Genomic DNA, 16,953 nt, shown 5'->3' on the forward strand with positions numbered 1-16,953 from the left:
TAAGGTGGAAATCAAGAAAATGCCAACACACACACAGACAACCCCAGTCCTGCAAAAGAGAGTTTAGGTCTGCAAATTAGTCAGTACACAAAACTAGATCATGTTCTCACAAGCTCTTAAAATTTGATGGGATCAGACCCCCTTACTTGTCTGGGTATGTGCTACAGGACAGGAGAATTTCCCCTTCTGGAGCTGCAGACTTAGAGAATAGCTAAGGGAGCTACAGCTGCATCTGATCTGAAGACAGCTACAGCTGAGAGAGGTTTCCTGGTCATAAACTTAACTCCCTTAGACTTCAGTGGGAACAGAATCAACCCCTATCAACTGTGTAGTCCTTTACCTTAAAGCAGGCAGCCTTCACAAGTTGTTCTGACTTACCAAGGGGTTGGGACAGGGCTTACTTACATAGGCCTTACTCTTTGTCACTACCATGATCATAAGAGGGGAGTAACACCCAGAAAAACAGTGGAAATTCAGGGATGGAAACTGGGGACAAGAGAGCTGTGATTTGCTCCTTTCAGTAGATGGGCATTTAACAATACACCCCTGTTGCATCATTTTACAACTTCTGGGAAGAACAACAGTGATTCAAATAACTGGAGCCTGATTATCTTGGAAGGGAAATAGTTTTTGACAGTATTTAATCTTTTTTGGTTTTTGTCTGTTTGGTGGATTTTTTAAAACAGCAAAACCTTCTTCTCTGGTGTCAAGCTTCTCAGAAGATGGAGTGTTAGTATTTTGCCAGTAAATTTTCTCACGCTTGTGCCATTTGTCAAGTGCAAGTTCCCTGTTCTAATCTCTCCATGTGCCTCTTTTCCCCTCTCAGCTGAAGCATGTTCCTTTTTTATGCTGCCTAAGGCAGACAAGACACATTTTTCTGGACTCCATCAACATTACTCAGGCAGCTAAAGAGCTCATAATTAAATGATGCAAAATATCTTTTTTTATTTCCTCTCTGCAATCCTCAAGTCACTCCTAGGTGGGAGGAGGTGAAAAGGCTGCAGAATGAATCCCATTCCTTATGATGAGATAAACCTAGAAGCAAACTTAAAATGCTGTGAAAAGAACTAACTTTATGCTTTTTAAAAGCTAACCTTACAGTTTTGCAATTCTGCAAAAACTCTGTTCCTGTCATGCTTATTCTGCAATTAATGCACCCGAATTTCATTCTGAATTCTGTTGCTTTCATTATTACCGTATCAAGCTGAAGTCTCATAGACAGACCATGAAACATAGAGATGCTTACATTATCTGGTTGAGGTACTTACAGTAGGAGTGTATGGACAGTGATATCCTTGATACTTCATCTCGTTCTGTCCTTACAAGGAATTCTTCCTGTAGTGATGTACATGGGTCTGTTGGAGGTAAGAACCCTTAACTAATAGAAAAACTCAGAATTAATTGTTTCAATATCAGTTCTTTTACCAAAGCAATTGTCATGTTGGCTAAATTGAGGCTGTCAAACAGAATAAGATCCTCAAGTTCAACTAGTTAATGAATATGAAAATAGGAACTAACAACAATATATAAATTAATCAACCTAGGGCTGACATTTTGCAATGGAAGACCTCAACCACTTAGGAATGCAAAATCTTGTCACCTTTGACAAGCATTTTCAAAGTACTTTGAACAAATTATGAAATAAATATTTATCTTATTGTGAAGGAGAGATATTTATATCTTGTATAATCCTTAAATATCTATAAAATTATGTCAACTGTTAATTTTAATGTTTGTTTTCACTGTCTGGTATATTGTCAAAAAGCACTGCTAACTGCAATGTTCATAGCATAGGAATGAGGATGAGATCTGTGATACATTTTAACATAATGATACATTTTGAAGCATTTAATAACTTTTCTAGATCTGAAGTGGCCTTTCAACTGTTACTGCTAAAACAAAAATAGTAAATAGGTATTAAAATCTTCTATAAAGTAGATCTAATTAAAATTTTTACTTATTTTTAGCATTACATTTTTTTCAGTAATAAAGACAGGTTCAAAACAAAATTTTAAGATCTGAAGTAATTTGCAACTGCAGGTACACTGAAAGCATATATGATGATGCACAATTTGCATTTAATAAGGGGAATATCCAACTCTGCACCCATGGCTGGCTTTTATGGAAATGATTATTTCCAGAAATTGAAGAGTAAGAGAGGTATGTTCATGGATTGGTATCATGCACCCTATTTTTTCCTTCCATTTTGGTATGTAATTTTCTATAATAACCATCTGTCTGAATCACTGTCTCCAAAATGATGTGGAGGGAGAATATTTGTTAGAAATTAAATTTTAAAAAGTTAAAAAATACATCCCACTTCCTTTGGGACCTCTGAAGTCTTTGAGAGGTCAATTGTGGTACAATACCTGCAACTGTAGTAACTTCATAAAGAAAAGTTGGGCTGGAAATACTGCTTTTGGTATTTTGATAAAGTGAGACTTTATTATGTATATGAGGCTGTTTCATCAAGTTAACAATTTTGAGAATTAATAATTCAGATTAAAAGATCACTTGCCAAATGTTTAAACAACCTGCCTACAGGTTATATATCTAGATACACTGCAGTTCTGTGTAAAACATACATGTATTACAGTTTGGGTAATGTTTTGAGTTTTCAGTATCTTCAAAAGAAAACCAAAATCTGTCCAGTAATTGGGATATAGAAAGGGACAGATGGGAAAAGACACCATAGAAAACCATGTCAGAAAATAGCCTCTTAGCAGCAAATTGAGAGTCTTAACAAAACTCTTAACAACTAAATCTTAAAAATCTTAAAAACTAAAAAAAAAAACAAAAAAAAACCCAAAAAAACCACCAAACCACAAAAAGGTGTTTCCATGAAGGACCTTTGCATGTACATGGAATGTGCCTTGATGCCTTGATGCTAACACCAAGGCAAAATGAACAACACCACGCTGAGCACACAGCTATTACAGTAAACACTGATACCTAGCTGATTGTAGTGCAGTATCATTACATTAGGACAGCTTTTTACTTTTGCTATAGTGAGAAAGATTAGCTGCTATCTCAAATTTGCATAATTATTAGCAAAGCCTGTCAGAATTGCTCTAAGATATGTGTTTCTTTATATACAAAATAGTCACTATCACCTAGCTGCCCTAAAAATATCTGGAGGTTTCTAATAAAAGGCCTGAGGAACCAACTGTGTTTATCATCCACCATAAGAAATGTTCTTGGAGAAACCTCAGTGAGCTTTTGAATAGTACACATTGAATTCTACATTAAACTTTAGGGGTGGATCTATGTATTATTTGCACAACGGCACAAAAATCATGATTTGTCCTCATAAATCTGGCTGTATGATGGAATGTGACTGAGTCCAGTGCTGTCCCTTGCTATAATGGTCAAACTTTTGATGTTTGGGGCTTTGTTGCGCTGGAGGACTTCAAGCAACAGGGAGAGGTGAGGTGATCACCTAGCAGGATGACACGGCATTCAGGAATGTAATTCGCAGAGAGATGCTGTGGAGACTCCGAGAAAACACCCTCAGCTGCGGCCCAGCGCCAGAGCAGGTCCCTGGGGATTCAGAGTGGCCCTGCCGAGTGCCACAGCGGGACGCGGGCGTGCCGCAAACATCGCTGTGGCAGCTGCTGGCCCGGGGCTCGGGAGCGGAGCTGGCCGGGCCTGCTCTGCTCAGTGCCCGCGTCCGGACACGGTCACCGAGTCAGCACTGCCCGGGCTGGGAGGCACGGCCACCTGGAGCAGGGGACACGGAACGCGTCCGGGTGGGTTCCGAGTGTCTTCAGACGGGAGACCCCACAGCCTCCCTGGGCAGCTCTCCCAGTGCTCTGCCACCCTCAGTGTGAAGACGTTCTCCCTCACGCTGAGGTGAAACTTATGCTTCAGTTTATGGCCATTGCTCCTCGTCCTGTCGCTGGACACCTCTGAGGAGCGCGGTACAGGCGGAGCTGGCGCAGTGCCCGGCCGCGGTCCGGAGGTGGAAGGCGGACGGGTCGGGGCGTCCCGCCGAGCCCCCGGGGCTGCGCGGGGCCCGCCGCCCCCCCGCTGCCGCCGGGGCCGTGAGGCGGCGCGGGCGCTATGCGCCATGCAGGTTCCCGGGCGCTGGCGCAGGCAGGTTCCCGGGCGGGCCCGCCGCGGTGTGCGGCGCTCGGCAGCCACACAAAAGAGCGGCTGCGGCTGCCCCGCTGCTCGGGACCGGCCCCGCCGCTGCACCGCGGTAAGGACCCGGGGCTCAGGGCGGGGGGCTGACCGACCGACCGACCGACCGACCGCTGGCCGGGGTCGTCGCGGGCACCGGCGGCTCCGTCGGGGGTGGGGCGGCAGCATCCCGCGGGTCCCCTCAGGGGAGCGGGGAGCTCCCGGGCACGCACCCGCCCCGCGGTAGCACGGCCGGGGCTCCCCTCGAACCGGGGCTGGGGGCTGCTCTCCCCGCGAGCGGCTACCCCCGCCCCATCCCATCCTCATCTTCATCCTCATCCCCATCCCCATCCCCTGGCAACCGAGCTGCCCGCAAGCGGACGGGAAGCCGGGGTGAAGGGGAGCCCCTGCGGCATGGCGGAGCGGCCGCGCTGTCGCGATCGGGGCTCCGGCACCGGGGGCTGCCGCACTCCCGCTTGTCCCCGCTGAGCCCGGGGAGGCGCCGCCACCGCGCCCCGCCAGGCGGGGGAGAACCGGCGGCGATCCCCCGGGCCGGGCTGCGGCTCCGCTCGGCTCCCCCGGGCCGGGCTGCGGCTCCGCTCGGCTCCCCCGGGCCGGGCTGCGGCTCCGCTCGGCTCCCCCAGGACGGTGCGAGCTCCGAGCCCGGCCCGGCCGCCTCAGCCCCGCCGTGCCGGGACGGCGGCTCCGGGTAACGCGGGGACCGGCCGTGCAGCATCCGCATCATGTCAGCGTTTTGTGTGAGGGCGGGAGGCTTAAGTCCGTTTGTCTTAATAAGAGTGGAAAGAAAAGCGAGAGGAGCCCTCCTGTAATGCAGCACCGCTCGGAGTTTGTATCTGGTTCTGATTTCATGTCTCCTCTGTAGCAAAGGGATCAGAGCCTTTGATCTGCTCCTTCCCCGTTCCCTTCATCATGAAATCTGGAGGGAAAAGGGTGCTCAATTAAGAATACCTGATTTTTGTTGGGATAAACAGCATGAGATAGTATAGCACGGTCTGTTTGCCTCTTATTGAACAGTTTTTTGAATATGTGTGTGTGGTGCCTTGTATTGCCATAACAAAAGGGATGGGGGTGGGGGAAAGGAAGGGAATACTGCATTTAGAGCTGCATCTTGGAAAGTCAAAGACTGCCTTATTTTGCCTCAACTGGCAGTCTGTGCTTTCAGATTTACATACTTTGCATCCTCAGAGTTGTTTTGGTGGTTGTTGCATGCTAGTGAGGACATACAAGAAAAGAAATTTAAATAAAGATAAGAGATCATACAACATGTATAGAACAGAGATAATGTGCATTGCAGTAATGTTTAAGAAAAGTCTGAAATTACTGTGACCAGTTGGAAAAATGAAATGCAAGTAGTGTTTTCAGTTGTATTACTTAGCCCTATCATCTCCCAGGACGGGCTGGGAAATCTGTTTGCAGAAAAGGTATTTATCTATTATGCCTGCTGCCCCAGAATCCCTCATTAATTAATAAGTAGAACTGAAGAAAAGAACCAATTACTGTCATAGTTTTTTGTCATTCTGTGTAAGCCACAGTGTTTCAAATATAACATGGTTTTAAAGGGGAGGAATTCTAGTTTAAGTCCTTATTGCCCCTTATGATAAAATACAATATATGCAGGTTATGTGTTTGAGAAGCAAAAGATTGACATTTATGTCAAGCATAAGATGACAATTTATCATTTATCATCCTGGTTCTTCTCCATATGGGACAGACAAGATGAAAGACCTTTTCTTTCATACGTTGTTCTGTGAGAGCTAAACTGCTGAAGTCGAAGCCACTGTCCTTAGTCCATTTCATAGGTTCATAGGATTTCATACTGCAGAACTGTCCTTAGAAATCCTGACTGTCAGAGTTTCTAAATCTCTGACAGTTTAGCCTATATCTGCACTTGGAAATATCTGAAGCTATTTTAAAAAATGCATCAGCAGCTACATTATTGCTCGCTCTTGATCCTCTGATAGTAAAGGAAAAGTGTTCTTGCTAAAGCCATAAATGCTCAGCTCTTTTGGTCAAAGTTCCAAGGAGGAATCTCGATAAGCATGTTTTGTGTAGTTACTTGATTAATGCTGGTTCAGGCTGGGGACTGGACATGAATTAAAACAAGCTAGGTCTTTCAAAAGTGACCTTTGCTTAAGGCTGTGAACATGAGAAACCACTTCAAGAAGCATAATTTTACCATCTCCTGAGCTGTTCTGCTAAGAATATTTGCTAAGAAATAATTTGTGAAAATACCATGGTTTAATCATCTTTCAGTTAATATTCGTGTGCTGAGGGTGGAGAAATTAGAGAAAGTTCCAAGCTACCAGCTCACAGAGAGACATATAGAGGATTCTGGTTTTGTTCAGAACTAATCTTGGTGGTAGCCTTTGAACACATCAGAGTTCAGGTGCTTCTGCAGAGTTTTTATATCCATTTCCCTTGTAATCTGTGTTTAAATAATCAAGGCAATTATTTCATGCTTTAAGACTGCAGTGGTAGAGGCTGAGAAGCAGCCCAGCCAAAAAGGCCCAGAGGTCCTGGTGGACAGCAAACTGGAAATGAACCAGCCACAACCCCTGGGACAAAGATAGCCAGGAGCATCCTGGTCTGTATGAACAACAGTGCAGCCAGGACATTGAGGGAAGTGATTATTCCCTTCTGCTCAGTCGGTGACATTTATAACCCTGGGTCCAGTTTTGGTCCCCCCAGTACAAGGAAGTTATTGAAGACCTGGGGTTCTGCAGAAGCCACTGAAGTGGCTGGGGCTGGAGGCTGAGCTCTGAGCAGAGGGTGAGGGAGTGGGACTTGATCAGCCTGCAAAAGGGAGGCTATGGGGGCACCTAACAGCAGCCTTCCATTCCTTATAAGAATTCCTCAGGGAACTGGAGCCAGGCTCAACACAGTGGCATGTGCCAAAGAATGAGAGACAATAGGCATATGTTGAAATAAAGGTTCAGACTAGATACAAGTAAAATACTTTGCCCCACAAGGACAATCATACATGGAGACAGGTAGCCCAGAGAGGTTATATGGTCTCTGTAAAGACCAGACTGGATAATTCCCTCAGCAAACTGATCAGGGCTCACTGATGACCCTGGTTTGAGCAGAATGTTGGACAAGAGACCTCTGACATTCTTAACAACCTGAAGTGTTATGATCCTGTTTGTGCCTACCTGTGCATGATACAAGAAGCAGACATGTTTCCACAAGTCAGATTTTTAAAGATTTAGAGTTTCCATTCTAGGATTAATCCATGCATCTCAGCAAAGATGGAATACAGTATCAGTATGATATATTAAATTCTATTATGTGTGAAACAGTACATTACATTAATACAAACTAATACCTTACTATAAGCCTCCCAAGGAAGAGATATTTGCTTGAAATAAACAAAAAGAAGTGCATACTACTTGCAAGCAAGAGCTTTTACTAGGAGGTATCTTTTGGCAGTACTAGGAGGCAATTAAAGCCTTGCAACATTTGTGCAAGAGATATAATGGTAGTTGTTACATCTACAGAAAATAAAGCACTGATGCAGTCACATGAGCTTCACAAGTAAAGAGGAAGAACTGAAAGTAGAATCAGAATTTACTGGTTTTTAGATACTCAAAAAACTTGCAGTTGCTGAGTCAAATGCTCATTATAAGTACATGCAAATGCTTTTAGTCTGCCGGGAAGAGTATTGCATGTATGATTTGTTTTTTCCTGAGGACCCATGAGAGCTGCATGAAAAGCAGCTCAAGACAGCACCATGTGATTGGTGAAGTGTGTAGTGCTTAAGGCTTTTGCTGTCTGCAGAAGCTGAACATGCACCACAAGCTTTGTCATGGCATCCATGAGAAAAGAACTTCCATTCGAATTCTCAGTTTTGTGTGAACTTAGGTCTTCTCTTGGCTAACAATACTATTTTTTTTTTTGGAAGGATGGCCTTGCACAACTGGTAAAAAATTTATGGATTGAACAGTTTGTTTCTGATGCTGGTAGGTAAATGCAGTGTCACTTGAGTACATGACATTCCTTTCCTTTTTTGTTGCAGTACTTACTGTCTTCATTCACATGCTGCAGCAGAGGAAGGTGATTTGCACTTCAAGAGGAGTAAGTTAGAGCTGAGCAAAGACCGGTATGGAAAACTCTGGGATTAATAGGTGCTTCCACCTAAGCTAAAGATGAAGAACTAGAAGCCCTGTAGGTAGGGATGACAGGGGAAAAGTGTCATTGTTCTGAGATAACTGAAATACTGCTGGAGATGCATACTCTGAAGTATACTCATGCATGAAGGGATCATTTTCTTTTGAGATAGAAGGAAATGAAGAGGAAAGAAAAGTTGGCAAAAAGGTATACAAAATATGTCAGTTAAAGCCAATGTGAGGTTTGCAGTCTAGATAAGGATATTCAAATAGTAGTACTTCTGCAATGCAGACATCTACTGATACCAACCCAGGCTTCCAGTGGGAGCTGCATGAGGAGTATCTTGGAGTAGCTGTCTATTGAATTAGTAAGATGGAGTTTCCTTCAGGAAATAGCCCTCCTAGTTACAGGCCTAATAATGAAGATTCAGCCACATAGAAATGGATATTGCTTTATTACTTAAAAGGCATATTGAATATTTCCATTCTATTAATTGGAGTTTTTAAATTTTGTTTTGTGCATTGATATTAGGAATATTTGGGAGCGTATGATCAATTTGCATTATTTCCAGATTGCTTTTCTTCCCTTTACTGAGAGATCCTCTTCAAAAATGCACTTCTCAGCTGCAATCTTTGCAGCTCTCTTCCCAAGTCAATTGTACAGTAACCCTGATAACTTTTGAGGAGTGAAATCCTTTTTATTTCTGAAATATTCTCCAAGAGAGACCTGACCTTGCAAGTTTTTCTTGTGTATGTATTTTGCCTTTGTGTTAAGGGTTTACGGGATCTGAACCTTGAAGATTTAGGGTAAGATTTATTTTATTTATTAATTTAATGAAGATTAAGTGTAAGACAGAAAGATTTAGAAGTCTTTCACCTGAGTACAGAGGTTAGATTTAACTATGAATTCATAATGTAGTCATAGCAGGCGCATGTACTTCTTTCTATCTTAAATGTACAAAACCAGCAACAAGCAGCTCACAACCCAAATAATAGTTCTGTAACACTGACCGTGAGTGAGGGTGCAGGCCTAGATTTGACCACTGGAGTCCAAAATGCCAAGGGATGTTATGTAACATGGGAATGTGTGGTCAGAAGCACAAGTTCCATAGGGATGGCACTGATCTAAGCAGTATTGTAAAAACCTCCCAGAAGGAGTAGCTGTGTTTGGCATCCACTGTTCAGGTTCAGTGAAGTACCTGATCTTTATGTGAAGAATAATAAAGAAAATAATATTCCCACAATGCCATCCACATCTTTACTGCCTTCATCCAGAAACAAAGGTGCTTGGGGGGACTCTTGGTCACCCAGTGTGCTCTTCAAGAACGGAAGATCAGAAGTGTTAGTTAACTTTGCCTTTTCCTGCTCCAGCAACATTTACTGGAGTTACTGGATTTACTGAAGAGGATGAGGGTGGCACAGCTACCACAAAAATTATTTCAGTGCAAGGGTAAGTGCACCTTTTTAGTTTAAATTTTAAAATGGGTCTCAAAACTCATACTCAAAAGCTGAGAGATGCCTTTTCAACACACTGGGGGAGTGTATGGGGATGGAATTGCTTGTTTCTCATGCAGAAGCAAGATTGCTTCAGAGCTGCTATGCTCCTCAAATCCATACCAAATCGCTCTCCTGGGAATGAAATCTTGTATTAAACACTGTTACTAAACATATCCTTTTTTTCCTTTTTTTTTTGTTCTTTTTCTAATCTGCAGCTTTTGTTTCTGTTAAGGATAGCCATTCTGCATTCTGACTGGTACCAGGTTTCACAGGGTTGCTATGCTGTCTTGAGTTTCAAAGACCACTACAGCTACTAAAAGATAAATAATCAAGGCAGTTACAAAGAATATAAATTTATTTCTGCTCTTATAAAATGATCCAGTATAGGAAAGAAGCAGGCTTGCATGGTTCCAAATTCTTACTATGCAGTATAGCACATTGTTGCCATGCTACCAGATTGCTTGTCTTGATATTTAAATTTGCTCTTAGATTTGTATTTAAAAAGAATGAACTGTTAACAGTTCATTAGAGTATAAAATAGCCTGACAAGACATAAGCCTCATCACCAATTTGTTAGTGGTTTTTTGGCCCCTACAGATTTTAATTTTCTTTTCTAAAATAAACCACACCATCACAACAAATCTAAGATATGCATGAAGCAATGAAATATGGAAGGATTCTCTTTGAGAATGCAATAAGGGCTTATATCAAAGGAGGAATATTGATTATAGTTTCCATACTTAAAAAACTATGCATTTTGCCTGGCTTACTAAGTGCCTCTTGCCATATTTTGTCCTCTTCAATTTAACATGACAAGGGGAAATCAGAGTATGATGATATTTTCTTGTTATTGATGTATTGTAGAGGAGAAAGGAACATTATTTCTACATATGCGTGTGTGTAAATATATATAAAATGTCCTTTAGGCACAAAATCTTGTGTTACTGGAAGACAACTCTCAATTACAGATAAGGCAGCTTTAAAAAGAAACTTACCCCAGTGATATTCTTAGCCAGTCAATCAGTGTGGCTTTAATTATGTAGAAGTATTTGACATGTTACGGCCCAGGAGATAAGAGCTGTTGCATACTAGATGAATGAAAGGGAAGGAATTCTGTTGGTGACTAGAAATTCCATGCTCAGTGCTGCATTAGAGACATAAAGTGAGCACTGCAAGGGAACGCTTCCTAGTAAATTGTGATTTGCATTGTATTGCTGATTCCAGCATTATGAAGGTTGTTGGTGGCAGAATTCTTCATTTCTGGATAATGACTACTGGCTTTATTGATGGAAGAGTTGCCTGATACTACCACCTGTATAGTATCAGGAATATACCTTTAAGTCAGTTGTATTGGTAGGAATTTCTTAGTTTGCTTGCTTTTTGGTTTGGTTGATTGGCTTTTTCTGCATCTATTCCACACCTATCTGCAGCGATAATAAATGATCTGTCCAGCATGTGTTTAATTTGGTATTTGTCCTCCATTTATTATTCAATTCGTATGCATTATAACTGACCCACCAACTAACAGATAATGAATTGGGGGAAAAATGGTGGGGAATTATATATTACAACACTACTATACCTTTGCAACAGTATTATTTTCCTTCTTGTGCATATATCTATATTTGTTTTTAAAGTTTTTTGTCACAATTCAGTAAAATACCTGTCTTATTCTTGAGCCAACATTGATTAAACTTAGATTTGTTGACATTTTTTAGTGTTGGGACTCTTACTATATTTCATAGTTTAGTTTAGGCCCCAGCTTCTGGTGTGTGAGAATCACAGCTTTGAGCTTATACTCAGAGAGGCTCCAGGAATGAAGAAACTATGAGTTTGTATTTTAAACATTTGTGGACAATACAATATCTTTAATTCTGGAGTTCTCATGATTTGCAGTGCTACAGCAATTGTAGTAGAAATAAGTTCCTTAATATTAACCAGTTTGAATGTACTAAGCTCGAGTTACCAGTTTTATTTCTGATGGTACTTAACACTGTTATAACCATTCACAAGAAATATAAACAAGCCAAATGTCATCCAGAGTTTCTGAACCAGCTGTTTTACCACTGAACAGTCCATGGTGTTACATACTTTCCTCTATTCAATAATATTCCTATTTAAAGTAGTAATTAAGTAATGCAGTAACCTGCTAGTATTGGTAAATCCCACTGGAAGGTTAGTAAACAAAAGCTGTTTATTACTGCTCTAAGTTTCTCACTGTCCCCTTGCCTTGGCACAATGAGTCTTCTTTCTTGGCAGGATGAAATCCATATTGTCTTAAAGATATTATCTGTGTCCTCATCAGATAAGCTCGTGACTAACTGTGGCTGCCAGCTGAGGCTGGTCCTCACTGGTTGACAGCTTGCACACGTTGGTCACACTGACACAGGGACTGTGGCTCCTCAGGCTGACCCTGGGGCACTCCTGGCCCCTACTCCCTCCAGCCTCGGAGGCTCAGCAGGGTGGATCCTGTGCCCGAGCTGCATGCCAGGCTCCTTGTCACAGGATCATTAAAACGGGGGAAATTCAAACAGAAATTCTTAATAGTAAAGTCTGAAGTTCACCATACATGGGGAACTTAACTAAACACCATAGTAGCATCCTGAATGAAATGGAGGTGATTGGAAAAATAAGATAGATTTACATACTATCTATGCAGTGAGCCTATGAGCCAACCAAATGTCTAAGACCTCTTGGTAGGAGGCATTTAGAAGGCAGCAGTAGACTGTCTTTACTCAAAAGACTGACCTGTCTAAATAGACTTCACAGTTTGGTATCTTCTGTTTAAATTAATCTGAAAGAGGAAAGGAATAGTGTAAAAAAGTGGTACCAGGTCAATATAACGTCATATTGTGGTAGCAAAAGATTGCGAAATACTAGATTCAGTCAATAACACACAGACCAAACCTTTACTAAAACCTGAATTATAGATATGTCTGTAATTATCGGAGAATAGAACTTAAATGTACCTAACTGGAAAATCTTAATTTGGTTCTCCTATTTAGTTGCATTTTGCTGTTAACCTTCATGCTGGGCTAAACTATAAAGATAAAAATAATTTCCTTTGTAGATTAACATATTAAATATTTTACCTACGTAAATATGAATGGCATGTAAGTAAAAAGTTCTCTGCTTTGGAGACTATAAAAGGATGACTTTGCAGTTATTACAGGATCTTCATTATTGTTTTCTTTACTAGTACTGTCACTGAGGGTGGGGGTGAGGGTGTGTTTGATTTTTAAACAAACTCCCCAAAGTCTGCTTTATTCATTTTTCAGCTGTAGACTTATAGATTTTTCAGCTCTGTGTGGCAGGAATGTCTGCAGAATACTTAACCTGATGAAATCTTGGTTGATGGATTTTTCCACAACACATATAATTTAGGATTTATTTGCCCCCAGTTGAAAGTTGCTACTATAGCAAATACAAGATGAAGAATTAAATTGGAAGGGATATATAATGTGGCTGTTCAGGGTTTGCATCTGGTAAAGGGGCTGATATCAGGTGGCACAGAAGTTGATTATACCCTTGCAATGCTAGGCTACATAGGATGGTGCAAAGTTGGATCCTGCAGGGAAGCCTTCTAGGAGCTTGTCAATCCATTGGGAGAGCCCAGGAGAGGTGCACACAGTGTTAGGTAGTTGTTATTTTGCAGCGTGGACAATTTCTATTATTAAGGGACTGTGACATATCTTTAAGAGGCTGGAAGCTGACCTTTGAATTGAACTGGGTGCAGCTCAAGCATCTTTGAAGACTTCAGTTTTGCTATGAGCTGCAGCCTTCCCTGCAGTGCTCCTGCCCCCAGGAATGTCCCACAGCCCCAGCAGGACTGTGGCTGCCTGCTGCTGCAGCACAGGAACTTCTGGTTACCACCAGGAGACTGCCATGGGCTAGTTGTTCAGTTAATTCAGTTGTTGTTGATAATAATTAAGCTTAAAAAGGTGAAACAGTGATAGAGAAATAGAAATGGTTCAGATTTTTAGAGGAATTAGTATACGTTTAACTTTTCCAATGAGCACAACAGTTAGATAATTAGTAGTCTCTAAGGATCATATTCTGCCAGCCATAATACTTTGTGTCATATATCTATATATTTATGCAACTGTAGGCATTACTTACTTTAAACCAGATATCAAAATTTATATACCTATTGCCTTGAGCATCAGTTGAAGACAAACCAGTCTTATTTATGAACAAATAATGAAAATACTGAATAAATCAGGTAGACTCATACTGCCATTTACATTCTTTCCTCAGTAACTACTTACTGCATGTTTAGTGATGAGAGATGCAGACTTATGAATTGGAAAATTTATCGATAACTACAAAATAGACTGACCCACAATGTACCAATGTGATGCCTCCGTGATTTTTCAACCGTTTCATCTTTAAAGGAAAAATGCTAATTCTTGAAAGTGTTAGCCAAGTGCGTAGGTACATTTACTGAGAACCTAAGAAATGCAGCCTTATTTAAATACATTTTGCAAAACTTTATCTTACAACAAAGGAAATAAAATGCTGGGGAAATTCTTGATTTCACACTAGCTTTTTTATATATCTATTTCTGAAGACATTAGTATATTAGAGAATGTTATTTCATTAATATTCCCCTAGTCCTTTTCTAGTCAATGAGGCTTCTTGTGTGTGGGTGTCTTCCATACTGATGGCCAGTTATAACCTTGGGGTACAGCAACCTTGCACTGTAGGATTAGTGCCTTTCCCCCAACAGATCTGCTCCATAGAGGTTTTTTTTTCTGTGCAATGCCAGTATTTTATATGCTGCAGTTCAGCCAGCTGCAGTCAAAACCTAATCTCTTGTTTAGGCCAACTATATATCTAATTAACCCTGCTGATACTGCATCTTATTCAGTCACAGAGGACACTTCCTCCAAGAGAATGGTTGAAGCTGTATTAATAATTTTTAGAATATTGTCTAACAGTGAGTTTTCAGTGTTCTCCCTGTTCTGTACTGCACTGTCGCCTGCTTAGCCTGTTAGTTACTGATAGGGAAAGTCAATCAGCTCCAAATGCAGCCTAAACTCTCCACATAGTTAGAAATTTGACAGACCTCTAGAACTCTCTATGTTGCCATCTCTGGCAGAGCACAGGATAGCAGAGAAGACAAAGAAGAGATAGCCAGCTATCACCTCCTGTGCTCTCATGAAGCTAATGAGCATGGAGGAGTGACATGTACAGGGTCCAAGATTATCCAAGAGACTAAAAAATATAAATAGCATAGTATGAGCTGCCAAAGGCTCATGCCAATCTGTTCTACCATTTCTGCTGGAATATTTCTGTTTACTCTTATTTTCATAATGACAATATTTCAGCTTTATCAGACACCTGTAGAGAGCAGGATCTACAGTCTCATTTAGAACAGTTGCCCTACCCTATAATGACTTGGCAAAAATGAGCTGAACATTCAGTTATCATCATGAAGGTCCAAAGGAAAATGGATGCTTCCTAAGACCTTCAGTAGGCTGATGTGTAAGGGGAACTATCCTCAGAAGTGATTAATTTATGGGATATCATCTCACAGCATCAGGCTTGAGAATCCTACAGATTCTGTTGCATTGTTACAGAAATCACCTAAAATCAATATGCTTTTTTCCAAAGATGGTCAGAAACTTTAAGAAATATTCAGTCCCTTGATTTTCTTACCAGAGCTACTCAAGATAGGGAATAAACTTCAGGGGTAAACAAAGGGATTGTTCCCCTGCTTTGTCTGATGAAGCTCAATTCTTCACTTTTCAACAACTTCTCCAACTAGACAAAATCCAGATGCCTCTTTTCTCCTTTACAAGCCATTAGGATCTAGTGGGATAAGAGTTGTGCATCAGAGCCTAAACAGCTAATGCTGCCTCACTTCCTAGCTGTAAATGCAGCAATTTAAACAACACAGTTGATACTGACAGTTCCAGCACAGAAAAGGCTGTTAAATCAAGAATTTCACTTGAACTTTGCCTGCAGATTTCTTGAAAAGGGTTTTTCCACCTTTGCTGATAAACTTTTTCAAACTAGAGAGTAAACAGTTGAGATAGCCAAAATCACATTTTTTAAAAGAATCCTTTAACTGTGAACTAATTGCATATTTTATTTCATCCACAATGAATGTTATTTGTACTTTATGTAGCATCAAAGAAGAAATGAAACTTTGAAATCTTCTGTTTAAGCAATGAAGATGTTGAGGGGAAAAAGAAGGAAAAAAATTAGCTCAGTTCTCCAAAATAAAAGAACCCTGTCTTTGGTATTGCAATTTCACAGATAAAAATCTGCATAGACTAGTCTGTTTATCTGCTCAAAGCTCTTTACATAACTGGCACTTTGTCATCTTCTGTCTATAAATTATAGGCAGTCATTGCTGGAGTGTCTGAGTAACCAAGCATAGGGTTTGCTGCTTTGCATATAAATGGAGCCACAGTCCTGGATCTATGTGAACATAAATATGAACATGAAGCCATTCTTGCTCTTCAACTCGATACCAGAAAACCCCTACTCTTAATGCCATACATCTCTGGATGCTGGTATAAATATGAAGTAGATAACCTCTTTGGTTCCTTTAAAATGGAATGATGGAAATTGGTTTGGGAGAAAGATGTGAGTGCATAAATCACATCAAACCAAACACAGGTTGTTATATGAAATAGGCAAATTAGGTAACACATTTTATGTCAATTGTTTCTCCCTGACTTGGTGAAGAGAAGGCTTTCTTCAGATGTTACTCATTGCACTGATAATACAATTGTAGAGACAGTTTACATCTCAGAAAACTCAGTCTGGAACAACCTAATTTACATCTTTTCTAGTGTGACACTACAGTAACATCTGGACATAGATCCTTAAATAGAACAGGAAATAGGCTTTATCTAAATATTCACCTTACTAATTAACTCCTGCTAGATCCTAGTCTTTCAGTATACAGAGCATGTTACAGCTGGCAGATTTAAACGTCTGTGTAAGTGCTTGGTACTTTTTTGGAAATCAAAAGGTCTGTCTATACAACCAAAAAACCAAGCTGCAGAGACCCAGACTTCAAAGGAGATACAGCATCCTAAATGTAAAACTCCACCTACCCCAAATGAGGATAAATGATGATATCATTACTTAAATTATACTGGTTACTGTGGATGATCCATCCATAGTTTATTGCTTCTTTTTGATGGCATTAAATAATGTGCTGAAATTTTCATTGCAAATTGTAGGATTG

At 40.9% G+C, this 16,953-nt stretch overlaps 1 protein-coding gene across 5 annotated transcripts in view; it reads left to right on the forward strand.

The window, feature by feature from the left end:
* Positions 1-4,015: 4,015 nt before the first annotated feature.
* Positions 4,016-16,953, forward strand: part of APBA2 (amyloid beta precursor protein binding family A member 2) — a 95,332-nt gene continuing 82,394 nt past the window's right edge. The window contains exons 1-2 of one of the 5 annotated variants that reach the window (XM_030282007.4): positions 4,017-4,201; positions 8,159-8,242. The gene's annotated coding sequence lies outside the window, so the exon portion shown is untranslated. Of the gene's footprint in view, positions 4,202-4,241; positions 4,832-8,158; positions 8,243-16,953 lie in introns of those variants that run through there. The other 4 variants (XM_030282008.4, XM_030282010.4, XM_030282009.4 and 1 more) reach the window with 4 other exon arrangements.

The sequence above is a fragment of the Taeniopygia guttata genome, chromosome 10 (assembly GCF_048771995.1).
Source record: "Taeniopygia guttata chromosome 10, bTaeGut7.mat, whole genome shotgun sequence".
Classification (NCBI taxonomy): Eukaryota; Metazoa; Chordata; class Aves; order Passeriformes; family Estrildidae; genus Taeniopygia; species Taeniopygia guttata.